Below are 18071 nucleotides of genomic sequence, written 5' to 3'. Positions count from 1 at the left end.
AAAATGTTCATTGCAGCTCTATTTACAATAACCAGGACATGGAAACAACCCAAGTGTCCATCGGCAGATGAATAGATAAAGAAGATGTGGCACATATATACAATGGAATATTAGCCATAAAAAGAAACGAAATTGAGTTATTTGTTGTGAGGTGGATGGACCTAGAGTCTGTCATACAGAGTGAAGTAAGTCACAAAGAGAAAAAAGAAATACCCTATGCTAACACATATATATGGAATCTAAAAAAACAAACAAAAAAAGAAGGTCATGAAGAACCTAGCCACAAGATGGGAATAAATACACAGACCTCGTAGAGAATGGACTTGAGGATACGGGGAAGGGGAACCTGGGACAAAGTGAGAGAGTGTCATGGACATATATACACTACCAAACATAAAATAGATAGCTAGTGGGAAGCAGCCGCATAGCTCAGGGAGATCAGCTCAGTGCTTTGTGATCACCTACAGGGGTGGGATAAGGAGTGTCGGAGGGAGGGAGATGCAAGAGGGAAGAGATGTGGGGACATATTTATAACTGATTCACTTTGTTATAAAGCAGAAACTAACACACCATTGTAAAGCAATTATACTCCAACAGAGATGTTAAAAAAAAATAAATAAAAACATAACTTGGTGACAGAATGGCTACATTGGAATAACACACTTTGAGAAAGAAATATTTCAAAATGAAATCCCAAACTTAAAATCTCATTAATTCAGAATCAGTTAAAGGGAGAGTCTGTGTAAAGTTGAAATAATTCAAAATTATCAAGTAATTGTTTCTTCTGTTGTAGAAAGAACAGTGATTATTGAATAAGGTTCCAGACAAACCAAATTGATTTAAATTATAAACATCACCTGCTATTAATCAATATTTTATTTGGATTCTGGAAAAACCATAACACTGCTTATTTGTTCTGATCACCCTCAAAAACTTTTACAAAGCCCCTAGTGCCCTCCCCAAAGATGTCTGTATCCTAATGCATGAAACCTGTAAATATGCTACCTTATATGGAAGAAGGTCTTTGCAGATGTGATTAAGGTTAAGGACTTTGAGATGGGGAGATTCTCCCCAGATTACCCAGTTGGATCTAAAATAATCACATAAATTCTTAAAAGCAGAGACCCTTTCTCAACTGGGGACAGACAGAGAGATGTGATGATAGAGGATAGATGTCAGTGTGAAAAGAACTTGACCTGTCATTGCTGGCTTTGAAGAAGGAGGAATAGAGTCGCCAGAAGCAAGAAAAGGCAAGGAGACAGCTTCTCCCCCTTGAGCCCCCAGACAAGAACACAACCCTGTCTACAACTTGATCTTAGCCCAGTGAGACTGTGTCAGGTTTCTGACCTACAGAACTCTAAGATAATAAATTTGCATTGCTTTGAGCCACTCAATCTGTGATAATTTGTCACAGCAGCAATAGAAAACAAGTACAAATATATCTTTTCTCCTGGGCATGTCCTAACCTATAATCCCACAGTTACCTAGTACTGTTATACCGACTTCCAGCTGCATAGCACTTTTTAACCTCAATGTCTCTATACTTTTTCACATATTCATTTAATAAACATTCTCCAAATTAGACAAGTCTCAGATGCTAGATGTCCAATGTACTTTTTTGTTTCTTCTATTGTATCCAAAATATCCCAACCACATACCTTATCAGTTATAAGATAAATGAATGAAAAGCAAGGCAACATTTGGTAATAACATTTTAAAAACAGCTACTGTTTATAGGATGTCTAGTATGTTCTAGACACTTTATATATGTAATTTCCTATTTTCACAGTCAAATGCAAGATAAGTATTATTATAAACATTTTTGAGGTGTAAAAATTGTGGCTTTAACAGACAGTTTGCCTTTGTCCAGTAAGAAGATTTAAACCCAGGTCTGTGAAACCTCAACTTGCTTGAGAACAAGTCCTTATGTTGTATAACATTTTTGCATTAATCATATGATCCCTAACCTAAAGAAATAGCTCCCTAGCTGTGGAATTTCTAAAGCCAGACATATCCACAGCCATAGCACAGAATTTCAGGGAAATCAGAGCCATCAACTCTGCCCTTCACAAAATCACTACATACTATCTCAATGTTCCAGAACACAAGGAGAAAGGTTAAAAAAGCCTAACTCTACAAAAGTTATTAAAGAAACACCAGCACATGATATTAGTAGATAAGGTGGGCCATTATCTATGATATAATTGGATATATAGAATAGATATCCTTTTATAGAATATATAGTTTTCTGTAGACTAGATATAAAGATTTATGTATTTATTGCAATAGGATATAATTGGAGCATGGAAAAATGCATCATTACTGTCTTAGACAAAAGTGTCCAGGTGGAAGAATTTGTTTTCTCAGTACAAATAAAATGAAAAAATTAACAGACTTACATTCTATTCTTAATACGTACTGTGTAGTTAATGTGAATTTAAGTGTTTAGAAATTGTTTTCTTTACTATGTTAACAAGTTTCTCACCAATTCCATCTACATGATAAGCTTGTTAGCAAGCTTCCTTTTAATAATGAGTACAAAGTTAATTTCTAGCCAAGAACTCCTAGTACTATCATGATTTCAATGGTAGCACGTTGAAATTGTGATATTCTATTATATGTCTAAAGTAATTTTTGATGGACCTGATGTTTCTTTTTCAAACAATTCAGCTTGTGAATCATATATTTGATGCTCATTCTTAAGAAAGCATTTTTGTGTCTAGTGTTGTATTAGCCACAGAATATCAGAGAGCAAAATTGTTTTGAATCTTGCCTTCATGGAGAGTACTTTACAGTGTGGGAAACAGACATAATTAAATTTTTATAGAATTTCAGGAGAGAAAACTTCTTGGTAGACAGGACCAAGTATATGCCTGAAGAAAAGCAGAAATTATCTAGAAAAAACAAGGTTGGGGAGGGAAACTATTATTGGCATAGGGAACAAGAATAGCTCAAAATAGGAAACAAGAGATGTGGTAACATGTTTAGGAGAGATAAAAGGAGCTGTGATTTGTTGTTAAATCCACATTTGTATAATGTCATGGCAAAATTTAAGGGATTTTAAGCCAGAGGTATTAGTGACACAATGATGTATCTCATGATAGGATAAAATGTGGTTTACCACCCACCTTGGCCTATCTCAAGATCAGCTTTTCTGTCCTGCTTTTACATTCTCCTATCTGAAACAAAATGCTTCAAACTAATAAAATAAATGGCTCATATTTTCTCTATCAACTTCAAGTTAAGTGCTTGAAGTTGGTGCTACTTTCAAATGTTATCTTTAAAATAATGTTTGAAGGGATGTTAGTACATACTTTATACTCATATATACTTGGGTGTGTGTAAGTTCTGGAATCTGCCTTTTTGAAACTGTATTCATTCACTTTAAGTAATGTGCTGCTAGCAGTGATATTTGTAAGAACATATAGTTCATAGGAACCACTTCTTCACATTTACAAGTGTTTAGCAACATAATCATGAAAATATTTAGAGTACAAAAAATAAAGACTCCATTATTAGAAGTATAACTTCATTTCTTTCTGAAAAGCAATTTGGTAATAAATATTAAAAGCTTAAAACATTTTATAAACTTTGACCATGTAATTTTGCTTCTAGGAGTCTATCTTATGACAATAATCATAACAAAAATACAGACTTTTCTCTGTTTTCCCACCTCTTGGAAGACAATCAATTTCTTGAAAAGTAAAGGAAGAAAAACACATTTTTAAAACTGTAGGCCCTTGTCAGTATACTGATTAGGTCCAGGGGGAGAAGGAAGGAGATGGAATCTGAGGCCTGCTAGCTATTTGTTATATTTTGTTCAGAGATTAGAAGCAAGTGAGGTAAAATATGAACACCTGATAAACAGTATATGTTGTCTTTCTTATTAAAAGTAAAAATATTTAAAATAAGACCAATAAAGGACTTTAGCTCTGTATAGTGCATAACAAATCAATGCACCGTTAAATAAACCCATTGAATATGTGGGGCATTCAATACATTAGCTTTGCTTTTTTCTGTTTAATACAAAATTATAAAAAGGTTACCTTGAATTCCAATTTAATTATACTAATCCAATGTGTACTATTGCAAGCAATTTAATATACCCCTTTGAAACAGTGTTGGCTTTCTATTATTCTTTTATTTTATTAACAAAAACATCTCTTAAAGTGCAGAAAATTCCAGCAGCCTGAAAATGGCTACTGAATAACATTAAAGTGATTTGGGGTGGATTAAGAGTCTATTAACAAGAAAGTACATGTTGAAATATCTCATTACTAAATGTAGGATCTGGAGTGAAATATTCAGCATATGAAAAATGTGTTGTCGTGTTCACAATCTAAAACACGGTTGGGAAAATAATTTTATAATGGAGAATTTAGTCTCAGTAAAATTTAAGTATATGTGGTTGTGGCTTCCCCCCCCCCCCATTTAAAATTAAAAAATAGCATCAGTGTATCATTTGAGAAGATATTTAGGTTTTTTTGTCACTAAAATGTTAAGATGTGAGTATATTTTTATATTTGTGATATAGTAATAATTTGTATGCTTTCCTAAAATTTTCAATTGTACATTTGTATAGCCTTTAACACTCTCCAGAAGAGAGCTGTCAGCTTTAGGCCAATCCCTTTAGCCAATTCCCAAGGCCCTGCATGTTTACTCCCTCCTCTTTCTGGATACTATTGCTTTTCCTAATTGCTTACTTGTCCTAAGAAGAACCTGGCCTATTCTAATTCTAACAGGAAAGCCTATCTTTGTTGAGTATAAGATATAAATAATAAATCTTATTATAATAACAGATTGTATTTAGAAACTGAGCTATAACTCAGTATATATGAGTGATTTATATAAACAGGATAAAAGGGAAAAAAAATATCCATGGCAATAAATCACATATAACAAATTAGAAACAGCATCTAGGCATTTGTATTGTTTTCTCATCAGCTCTAATTCAAATGAGTAAAAGGTAATATCATGATATCTGCAATGGTTTTAGCTAAACTGATCTCCCAAAATTGAGTAGAGGTGAAGAAAATGGCACCTAGATAATCTGCCTGCTCATTAAGTCTCTCTTTCCAATTTGTACTTCCTTATACATTGTCATCACTTCAAGGTCACAGTGAAAAAGAGGCATCTGTAGTGGTCTCAGAGAGATTCTCAGATTGAGATTACATAAAGTCATCACTACCTTCTAGTGTTTGTTTGTTTGTTTGTTTTACCTTCTAGTGTTCTGAATGAGGAGTTGACAAATTTTGTTTTATCTTTTTCTGAAAATTATTCTGATCCCTCCGTAGGGAATGAAAAAAATCACAGATATATTGTCTCAAAAAGGATACTGGTTCACTTCTTTAGGAAGAGAACCAAGAGATCTAGTGTCAGACAAGTGCTAGAAGTAGAGGAAGGCAGAGGTAAATGTCCAGAAAAAGAAAAGCTCTCTCGAGCTCTCAGCATGGTCCCTGTGGGTTTCCTTGATTCTGACTACCCAACTAGCTATAACTGGTGTTAGGCAGGTAGATGGTTTTATGCAGATAGATGGACTAGGGCTATTTCCAACTGAGTGACTAAGAAAAATGACTTGAAATGACATATAATTCTCATTGTATAATAAAAGAAAGCTTACAAGTAGTCATTCAAAAATATTTATTGTAAAAGAATGAATAGCTAAATGAGTGAATGAATGGATGGATGGGACAGATAGATCAATTCACCATTTGTTCTGAAGTTTAACAATACTAATTAAAGAATTACACAGTTTTTGAAAAAAAGATGTAAATACCTACTTCACACATACATATAACACAAGTAATTTCAAATCAACTAGATTTTATTTTGAAATGGTTAAGGTATTTTAAGGAGAATAAAATTATTCAATCATTTTGGATCATCTGGAAAGGGAGAATAAATGCCATATAGACTACAAATAATGGCAAAAAGGATACACATATATATTATTGTTTAAAACTAAAGGACTTTAACGTGGAAAAACAAAGAACAAAAAACATGACCAAAACATAGTGACAAAAACCTGTAAAGTTATACACCACAAATATATAAAGAGTTCATATATTAATAATAAAATTTTAAGAGTCTCACGAATGATGAAATGCAAAGTTCATGAAAAGGAAATATAATTAAGAAACAGAAAACTTTAGTCAGAAACACAAAAATATTTACTTAACAATATGCTAGTATTTTACTAACTCCTAAAACTTGGAAATAAATATGGCTAATTCTGTGGAGGGAGGTCTTATTGCAAATATTGTCAACCTTTTGCAAAAACCAAATTGGTAATACAATAGAAGAGTTAACTATATACTCATCCCATTCCGCTGCAAAATGTCTATCACGACAAATTAATCCAAAATATGTTTTAAATGAAGATGTTCATTGCAGTATTATTTTAAGTATCAAAAATCAGGAGTCACTTACCTTTCCATCAATTAGGAAACAATTAATTATTTATACTACTTTCTCTCAAAGGAAGAGGATGCAGCTAAGACGGGGATTTTGAAAACTAATCTGGCATGAAAATATTCTTTGACACAGCTTAAATAGAAAATAGTATTCCAGAGTATATAGATTCTGACTGCAACTATTTAAAACTTATTTAAAACTATTAATAGTAATAAACAATGGGGAACATATATCAAAATTGTAATAGCAGGTGTGATTAGTTAATGAAGACATGATTCATTTTGTCATTCATATTTTTTTCATGTGATTATTCTGCTTTTATTATTAGTTAAATAAACAATCACAGGCAGATGGATAGGTAAAGGAGGTAAATTCACCTCTTTTAATTTGGTTTTCCTCTTTATAATACACATGGGTAAACATATATGACAGAGAAAAATTCAATTAGAAGGGAATTTTAGATTATTTTTAATATGGTTTAGTTCTCCCAAACTATGCTTCAACTGAGAAAATCCAGAAGTTTAATTGTCAATTTTGTCTGCATTTCCTTCCCTCCTGAATTATTTTCCATTTAGTTAACAAAGAGGTGGATTTGTAGCTAAACTGCCATCAAGTTACTTAATTCAGTCTGAAAGTGTTCCTAAAGGGAACCACTAATAACAGAAAGAATTGCTGGCACGATCAAAATTTTTTGAGGAATTAAAGTGCTTAGCCAGGCAGCGAGGACATTAATAATTTATAAAGTTAAGTCAGCACATAAAGCAGAAAGAGCTGACTTTCAACCACAATAGAATAAATCAAGAAACCTGCTGAGGAGATGTTGAGAGTACTGATAAGCTTCAAAATAATAGGCTTTTTTGACCTCTCTAAACAGTTGCCACATTTGATCACAAAATGAAAGTTTAAGAAAGGTCTTATATTTAGAACATATCTGTCTGTTCATAACATCAATTATGGACTATGTACAAAGTCTAATCATATTCTTTTTCAAAGAAAGAACATTTGATGGTACTTATTAATAAGATTTCTTCTTATTACTAAGATGATTACATATCTGTTTCTAGGTAGGGCAAGAAATGTAACAGAATCTAAAATAAAGACAATAATTTTGAGTGAACAAATGCATTTTTAAAGAATAGCGGTGGCTCAAATTTGAAAAGTCTTAATAAAATTGATGACTATTTTTTTTGCCTGAAAATAATCTATAGTATGGAAATTTCCTCAATTCCAGGGTAACTACTAACCAACACAGTACAAGCATATGGACTCCCCTACTTAGCCACAGAGCACGACTTGTGTGCCATCAAGGTTTCTCCGACAACCCAAAGCCCTGAAATGTCATGAATACAATAACAATCTAAATCAAAGTGAGGCGTGCATCCATACTTAAATATGAGCTTTTCTGGAGGAAGCAATGTATTAAGTTGTTGAGACATCTTGGATCCTCTCACAGTCCTCCAGGGATACAAACATTGAAATTACCTGGAGTCCATGGGTGGGGTCTCAGAGAAAGCCTAAGATAGGGGTTGCTGCTTATTCAAATATATATCTTCCTTTCTTTCAGAATTAATGAACTCTCAGTTTTCAGCTGACTAACTGGCTGACTACAAAAAAGACTAATTTTCTGGAACTAAGTGCTGGCCAGGGGGATATAAGTGGAAGTGATAGGTGTCAGCCTCTGCGAACATTCTCTGAAACATGGTTGCTATTTTGCCTTTGGCCCATTCTCACATTTCCTTTCTCTCTCCTGCTGCCTGGAACATAAATGCTGCTTTTTTTTGACAAGGATGCCAAGGGTCACACCACAGAGAGGGAAGAACTGTGAGCTAAAAGGGGCCTGGGTTCCTGAGCAGTTCGTGGAGTCGAGCCAAGTTACTAACACTTAACCTCATATTTCTAACCATTTACAAAAGACGAAAATACATTTCTGCCCTTTGATCAGCCACTGTTATTATAGGTCAGTGAAACTTACTGCCAAACATAATTCTAACTATTATTTTACAGGTGAGAATACAAGCCTGCACGTATCCAGTGCCTTTAGAGGCTCACTGCTCAACATGGTAGCTACCAGACACACGTGCCACTGAGCACTTGAAACGTGTAGTTAGAATTCAGATGTACTGTAAGTGTAAAATATACAGCACATTTTGAAGACCTATGATAATAATATTTTGGATATATTATGTTAAATATAGAGCTAAAATTATGTTCACCTAATATGTGGGGATTTTTTAAATGTCATTCCTAGAAAAATTTAAATTACTTGTATGGCTTTATATTTCTGTTGGGCAGAGCTTTTCTAGAGGTTACAAAGCAGACTAGATATCTGAACTCCTGCCTCTCAGTTACAACCTTTCTTTGTCAGACTAAACAACTTCTACTGTGTGGTAAGGGGTACAGTTGGGTTATGTTGGTAGATGTCATCAGGATTGAAATTAGCAACATAAAAAGCATGACTTCATCTAATTTAAAAAAGGGCCCAAGTCAGAAGGATGGGAATAATTCTTAGAACATGTATATTTGCAGCACAACCTCAGCTGGAATGGTCAGATAATAGAATCGGGGATGATAAGCTTTCCAAACTGGTAAAATTTTAAGTAATGACAACGTCTAGGTGGAATGAATGGGCATGGTTTGCTTAAGTGGACAGGAGATGAAAACGCTGAGATGATGTGGTCAAGAAATTTGTAAAGTTCTGGGTTAACCCGTTTTTATGAAATTTAATTCTGATAATAACTTATACTTCATTTTTTCTTTTCCATTTTTAATTTTATTTGATTGTGTTAGGAACACAACATGAGATCTACCCTCTTAACAAAATTTTAACTGTATAATACAGTACTGCTGACCATAGGTACAATGTTGTATAACAGATCTCTAGAGCTTATTTATCTTGTTAAACTGGAACTTTAGGCCTGTTGATTGGTAATTCCCCATTTCCTTCTTGCCCCAGCAACCACCATTCCACTCTTTAATTCTACAAATTTGACTATTTTAGATACCTAATATAAGTTCAAACATGTAGTATTAGTCTTTCTATGACTGGCTTATTTCATTTAGCATGATGTCTCAAGGTTCACCCACGTTGTTGCATATTGCAGAATTTCCTTCTTGTTTAGAGTTGAATAATATGCCACTATATGTACATACTACATTTTCTCTATTCATTCTCATTGCTTCCTATTTTTTCTTCAAGCTTAATGCTGATGCTAGATATTTTCTGACCTATCGAAGTCCACTGCTTCTCTCAGTAGCCCCTGCATCCCCAGCTACTTTCCCTGGGATCCAAAACCCATTCCCTCCTCTTCCCCCTTCTATCTTTGTTATCAATTATCCAATTAGTCTTCACACAAACCTAAGAGAAAGGTACTATTATTATCATAATTATCATCATCTCTATTTTAAAGATGGGGAAACCAAGCACAAAATGACTAAAAAATTTCACCCAAGTTCACACATCTAGGAAGTAGCAGAGTTAGATTTCAATCCAGGTAAAGTGACTTTAACCTCAAGCACTTAATATTTTATGGTCTATTGTCCCTGGCCTAGTAGCCAATTACTGATTACTTCCCAGCATCCATTCTCTATTTTTTTTAACCAAAAGTTGAAATATATTTTGGAATCCCTGTGGATCTTGGACAGCTGGGTCCACTCTTGAGGAATCTACTCTTCGCTTCTAACCTCAATGATTCTTCCAATACTGGGTGTGTGGTCTAAGGCAGATCAACAAGGGTATCTCTCAGGACTTTGCCTACGAACAAGGTGACAAACTATTCTTTTGCTTATGAATTAGGAAGCATGTAACCTTAACATCTAGCATCAAGAAAAATAAAGAAGACAGAAACAAATATAGAGCTAGAGGGTCCAAAATTCTAAAAATTCTAGAGGGTCCAAAATCCCGGCCGAGTGTCCTAACTTGAAAGTTTGATTTATATCATATATTATCTTCGTATCTTAGAATGGAATGCTTTGTTTTAAAATATTAATTGTAATTAATTCCTTTAAAGTACTTAAGAATAATTTATCTCTCTTCTTAAATACAACTTTTAGTCCAATGTGTAGCCGATAAACATTTTAAATAATCCTGAATCTCTTAATACCAAAATAATTATTTTATTAATGTCTAGGGTAGAAAAATTTATGAATTGTCCATACTTTGTAGAAAAATAATGTTTCTGGAAAAATATGTCACATTGTCTAAGGAAAACTACTTTATCATTATAATTTTAAATAACTCATCACAATAAAGAGAGACAAACAGTATTTAGCATGTGTACTGTTAATACGATTTCTCTTGAATTTTACTTGGAAAATATTAATTTTTAAAAATCTATATGGTCTCATATGATTAACATGGAAATAAAAAAATTTTTGAATGAGTTTTATGCCAATTTACAGAAATGGAACGGTAAAGGACATCTCTGAATGAATGATGAAACTATTTTAAGCCTTTCTTTGTGATAAAACTAGATGACAAATTTACCTAATTCTTTAATTTTTCAAGATTATTTTAAAAGTTTCATTGGATGACTTTGAGATTTGTTCCTGTATATCACTGTACCAGTATGAAAACAGTGGAAGATTTACTACGATATTTTATTCATTGCTATGGTATTGTAGAATGTTATTATGTACATTACAGCTAGAAAGCAAATACCTTTCTTATGTTACTGAAATTCTTGGTCCAAAGAAGGGCTTTGATAAAGAGAAATGGATAGATGATGTTTTTCAGCAAATATTTTTATTTTGGACAGTTACATTATTTTGCAGATGACATCTGCCATCCTATTTTTTTTTTACTCTTTTCCTGACCATAAGTAAGGTGGCTTTTATCAAGCTCTAAGCCATATCTCCTATCTGTCACGTTATATTTTGAAAATACTTTTTTTTAATGCTGGGCCAGTCAAAATGATAGTAATTACATAAAGTATTCAAAGCTGTAAGGAGAAAGTTATGAACTTTCAAACTGAAGCACACACGCAATCTTTTTTAATGTAGAAGAATAAGAAGTCTATAATCCACAAAATAGATAAATTTTAACTTTATAATTAGATTAAATAATGTTCAGTGGAACAGTGTAGACCAACAGTTAATGTAGGACTGATATGTGAGAACCACTGTCTCATGTCAATATATGTCCTACCTAATCTCCTTTTTATTTCCAGAGATATGGATTGTTTCCCCAGAATGGTCTAGCCCATTATATTAAAGCTAAAAAATTTTAACTTGTTGAAGACTAACTTTTTGTAGTTTACATAGAAGAGCCTAATATGTAAGCAATAATTTCCAAAAATATATTGGAATTTAGAACACAGAGAATCAGCAGCAACATAATTATTTGAGCAAGTATATGAACAAATAGTCTCCATCTGGATATGAGAGATAATACATGGAAGAGAATAAATTATAAAGATTTTTTTATTAACAAAGTATTAATGTTTCAGAAGGTTATCATTATATACTGACATAAAATGACATTAATATAATAAATATATCTGAAGAAATGCAAACTATCAATAGGCCAGACATCTATTTTTATTAGGTACTCCAAATCCTTAATAACTAAATTCTGCATAAAACACTTTTGTTGGCTTTGCTTACCCAGAGAGTTAAGATAATTGTCTAACAAGCCCGGGAGATAAAAGGAAAAAGCCAAGACCTAAAACTGGAGCTATCAATGAAAACACAGGGGAAGAAATTGAAAGTGATAAGCACACCTGAAGACGGGTGTCAATAGATATTGCAAAAGAATACACCTTTGTAAAAAATAATACAATTTTAGAAATAAAAATAGATGCTTTAAATACCAAATCAGAGCTGAAATCAGAATTTATGAACCAAAGATATAATTTCATTTACTTTGTATAAAAATTAAAGAATGTTTATAATTTACTAGTGACTACTGAGGTGGCATAGTAGATACTGCACTCAGTTTGACCTCTGTAGGTCTAGATTCAGTTACACTTCTGCTATGGAAGTTGTTGAACTTCTCTGTGTCTCGGTTTCCTTATGCCTAATACAGGGTAATAGCTGACCTATACTATTCATAGAGTTATTATTATGAAAAAGCAAATGAACTGATGTATAAGAAAAAGTTTAGGAAGTTATAAAAACACTGAAGATATTAAGTAAATCATCATCATTATTATACACAAATTATATATAGGGATTATTTTAAATGAGAAATCACTTCTTTTAATAGCATATTTATATCTCTTGTTTGTGCACTGATGAGAAAAAGTAATTACGGTACTGTAGAAAAATTTAAAAACAGATAAGTATAAAAAAGGAAAAATTTAAATTCACCTGACATCCAAGCATACATTGATATCCATTATAATACTGATAATATTGTAGTCAACTTTTTTCCATCTATTGGTACCACTGCTGCTAATGCTACTGAAACACACACAGACACACAAACATACCTATATACACGGTGTTATAATTAATTTATAGTAATTATATATTTATGCTATGTATCATGTATTGTGCTGTGCTTTCTTTTTTACACACCATTCCATGTGGAAAATATGCCACAGTTTTAAAATTTCTCATTCTACATTATTTTTAGATAGCTAGACAACACTGCATTGCACTGAAGTAACTATATTTAAGTACCCTTCTACTGGATATAGGTATTTTCTCAATTCCTACTAATGAAAATAACATGAAAATAAACATTTATAGAATCTTTATGTGAATCTACTATTTTTCCTTCAAGGTGAAAGAGAATGAAGTTTTTCCAAATGGTATAAACATAAATCTCAAGATGCATTGAGCAAAATCCCCTCCAGAAAAGTTATTGAGGCAGCAGGCTATCAACAGTGTAGAAAAGTGTCAATAAAAATAATAAATTTTCTTAAGTGGTTGACTTCACATATCTGGAAAATTTAATAATTAAATTATTATTATATAGGATTTGTTATTAATGTTAAGATAAATGTGGCCATATTGTATTATACTACATTATAGGAAATAAGTACATGGATCTTTTCAGTCTAGATACCCTGGATTATATATACAATATCAAGACAGTTTAGATTAATGTATGAATAACAGGTACATTATGACATAGTATATAATATATTCAGGAATAATTTGGGCATGTGATGTGGATGTGATGAACAGTAAATTCTGTGATTCTCCAATATATATTTTTTGACTTGGTCTTAGTACAGTAAAGCATTGGTATGTTATAGTCTCATTTATATTGATGGTGCCTTTGTAAGTAAATATATTTTTCATTAATTTGTTGTATAAACAAAACAATACCATAAGAATTTTCTAAACTTCCTGGCCGTAACTGAAGCCAGCTTTGGATAATGTTTTCAGTTGTGGCATAGAAAATTAGAAAGAGTCAGTCTGTCAGTGGCAAACATGAAGATGTAGCAAATATGAATTCAGCTGACCTGATACCAACTATGTTGATCATCAGCCAATAACACCAGCTGCACAAGAACTAGAAGACAGCAGGTGAAATCCCTAAACCACAAATAATTTAATAGCACAGCTAATGAATATAAGAGTATTCAGGTCTAAAATTAACCAGGTTATTAAGAGATGCCTGAAGTCTCATGGAAATTGAAAGGAGAGTCAATGATATTTTGGTGGTTAGGGTGGAAGAAGAATGAGGTGTGGGACAAAAATTCTACTTGCGAGTAATAAAATATTACATGAATACCACCGGCAAATATATATAGCTTAGAATTTTGGACAAAGATGTGTGGATACCTAATCATAGAAATTTTGAGCTCTATTCTATTTACAGTTAATCAGTTCATCACACAGAGAACCATTTATGAAAAGTGACAGCTAATATCAATCAAAAAGCCTGAAGGAAAGTAAGCTATAGATTTTGATTCCTTCTTATCGTCAAAGAGATAGTGTTAGAGTTCTCCCAAATATTTTCCCCTAGAAAGTATATGTTTTCTCCTACTTTAAATGTTAGTTATTGTGTTGAAATCTGCTGAATAAAAGCTTTTATCTGCAGGGTGTAGAGGTAAGAATAGATGAAATAATTTACCTGTTTTGCTCTCTCTAAGAAAGCACGATTTTGTAGACAGCATCTCTGAATTTATTTGGTAAGTCACTTAGAACAATCAAATGTCAAACAAATGCATTTTTAGTTGAAAATCTTTAAAACCATTTGTAGGCCCTAAACAATTTTGATGAGCTAAGAAAACATATTGCAGAAAATAAATATCGACTGGACATACATGTTTGACTATTTTACTTCAAACTCTCATTGCTCGACTTGAAAACGTGCACATTCAAAAAGATAATTATAAAATAATTTGAGACAATATTATTTATTTCTCAAATATCTTATTCAACCTTTAAATACTACTCAAGTCAATTGTTTTATCAGTTGCCAAGGAATTATCTGTACTACAAAATTTTCTGTCAACTGCATCTTTGTGCATGTTATGTAACGCACACATATTAGAAGTGCATGCTCATTTTTTTTTAACTTTAGCAGTACTCTATTGCAAAGGTTTAGAGAAAGAGTAGTCACAAATAATTACGCTAGATAGTGTGCTTATGTGTGAGTGTATTCATGTATCTTTGTGTGGTCAGTATGTTTGTCTCGTGGGTTCAGTAGGAGAAAATGAAAAGAATAGAGCTGTTTCACTTTTGGGCCTTTGTTTGACTTTTGGGCAGTTCCACCAATTCTTAAAGGATCACTATCATTGAAAGGATAAAGTGGAATGTCCTAAAGCGACAGAATAAGGAAAAGCATAAATTGGGGAACGGAAGTGGAAACGTCAAGAAGTACCAGGGGATGGGACACAGGCAAACAAAAAGGGAGATGAAGTACTTGAGCTACTTACAAAGGTCTTCTGATAGCATTGTTTTAATACTAATTTCAGAGTATTGTATAAAAAGAAATTCTGATATTCAGAAAACTGCCTTCATCTTAAATATATTCAAGTTTCATTACCCATAATGGCAAGGACCTGTTTCAAGGCAATGATAGAATTACTATCAAGTATAGATAGATTCCGAATTTCTACCAAAACCTAAACAATTTAAGCACGGAAACAGAGTATTTTCCAACATTGTCTACCCTTCTTAAAATATATCCAGCTTTGTGATACTTTAAATAAGAGAGTCATCAAAGAAACAGCGGAATTTTTCTTTCTTTCTATGACCTGAGATAAACGAAATCTATCAGTAGAAAATTTTCAAAGCAGCATGAAATATAATTTGCTGCATTTAGCTTTCACATTGGGGGGTGTTAAGTTTTGACAGGGAATAAATAACCATAAACTATGTGCAAGAAAGAATATTCTAACAAGTTATAATAGGATGTGTACCCATTCTTTGATTTTTCTCGCCATTAATTATACTACTGTAGTGTTATTATTATCTATTGGTCACAGTGATAAGCCACTGTGTAATTATTTATCTCCTCTACACTGTGTCTAAAGCATAAAAGAAATAATGACTTGAGCATACCAAGGATGCTAAATAACCTGAAGCCACCAATAAATATAAGGTAGGCTTGGCAATAGAATATTTCTTATTAATTGAAAGAGGTTGAAAGTAAATTTTAAAGATATTTTCATTAAAGAGTAGAAGGAATGTAACAGCATTTCTTTTAAATAAATAATAATGTTACATTTTGCAAAGGAAGCTAATGAAATATTATATTAATGGCTTAAAACCCCAAGCTGAAGTTAACATTTCTATAAAGTTAATTTCAGCTAAAAGATTCTGTTTTAGTGGGAAACCGATTGATTTTGTATTGGTCACTTGTTGAACTACAAGAAATGCTGAAGCAGAAGGTATCTGGAAGGGAAAGAATATTGACAGTCACTGCAGCAGGCATAAATAAGAGTGTCTTGCTGAATGTGTGTGGAAAATAAAGACATTATTTACACTCAATGGCAGTTTCACAATGCTTTTTTGGCAAGAAAAGTCAAAAAGAGATGACTTATGGGCTCCTGTAAGAATTTAAGTAGAGTTCTAAGAAACTAGTCTAAAAATGAATCAGTTGGGGTGAGATGATTAAACATAGGTAGAAAAATTCTAATTCCTTCTAACGAGAATGACCGCACATGCACAATTATGCTTCAGCAGTCCACCATTTCAATAACATTAACTTAGGTCCATTTTCATACAATGTTTATTTGCCATAAAAACTATTCTGAGCAAACTAAAGTTAAATCATGTTCCACTGACATAATACACTACGAGAATTAAATCTTAAATCAGATAAATTTTTCAGAAATATTTAGCCATGCAATAAATAACAACACAAAAACACTGACTTTATTTTTATTCATGGAATCTTTAAAAAAGAGAACTTTTTTAAAGATAAAAAATAAACTTTCTACAAAACAGGTAAATCTCATTGTCTTTGTACAATGCTAAAATATAAGCATTAGCCAGTGCTTATGAGCTTCCTGGCAGTCAAAGTAATAAAGGGAAAACGAAGTTTTGAGGTTATGTGGCTTTCATATCACATTACAAAAAGCACATGAACTCATGCGGAGAGACAAAAGTTTTATTAATTCTAGCACTAAAGATTTATTGTGCATTCTTTCAAAAGGGAAAATAACTCAGCAGAATAATCAATGTTTGCCAAATGCTTTGTACAAATTAAGTGCTCAATAAATTTAATAAAACATATTGTGTGGCTTATTAAAAATTACTCAGATGATTTTGATATGAGCTTTTTCATAGTTTATCTCAGAAAAACAGCAACAACACTGTGCTATTAAATGATATTTCTGTTAAACCAGGGCTTTTTAATATTTGGGGGGTATCACATATCCCCTTAGCAGCTAGATAAAGACTAGACACTCTTCTCAGAATAAGGTTTAAAAATGTGTAATATTAAAAAAAAAAAAAAATGTGTAATATTTAAAAATAACATTGCAAAGAAAACTACATCAAAATACAGTTTTCAAAATATTTTTGACGTATACTATTATAATGTGTAGTAGCTATTCTTCAAAGATGGCCCTCAGTGAATCACACTCCGGAATATCCATGCCATTGTATAGATGCCTCTCATGTTGAATCTGGGCTAGTGGGATTAGTAAAGTTAGGTCATCAGAAAATTTGCAGCTTCTGCCTTGGTCTCGCAGACCAAGGAATGTTTTGGAACATTCCCTTTCAGAATTTAGCTGCTACAGGGCAGAGAGAAACCAGGTGTAGGTGCTCAGGTTGTCAGTCGCCACTAATCTAGCAGCCTACTGCCAGCATCAACTGTCAGTCTTGTCAGTGAGTCATGTGGAACATCCAGCCTAGTTGAGCCTTCAGATAACTGAAGTCCCAGCTGACATCTGTCTGGGATCTCATGAGAGACCCCCAAGAACCACTTAGTCCAGTAAAAGCAATGGACTGTAAGAAAGAATAAATCATTGCTTTAAGCTACTAAGTTCTTGGGTGATTTATTAGACAGTCATAAATAACTGGAGAAATATGATTCTCTATTAATGCAGTAAATAATAAGATCACGCAGTATCTAATAACCATAGTGATTTCAAGTCAGTGATGAGGATATTCAAGATTTTTGTAACATCCATAGTTTTCTATGGAAATCTCTGAAATTTCTATTGAGGCTAAAGTCACAGATACTGTCATACAATACTCTGGTTTATTGCTCACGTAAGTAATTAAGGAAATGTTCAATTTAATCAAAA

The sequence above is a fragment of the Eschrichtius robustus genome, chromosome 6 (genome assembly GCF_028021215.1).
Source record: "Eschrichtius robustus isolate mEscRob2 chromosome 6, mEscRob2.pri, whole genome shotgun sequence".
NCBI lineage: Eukaryota > Metazoa > Chordata > Mammalia > Artiodactyla > Eschrichtiidae > Eschrichtius > Eschrichtius robustus.
Note: the sequence above shows the minus strand (reverse complement) of the source record.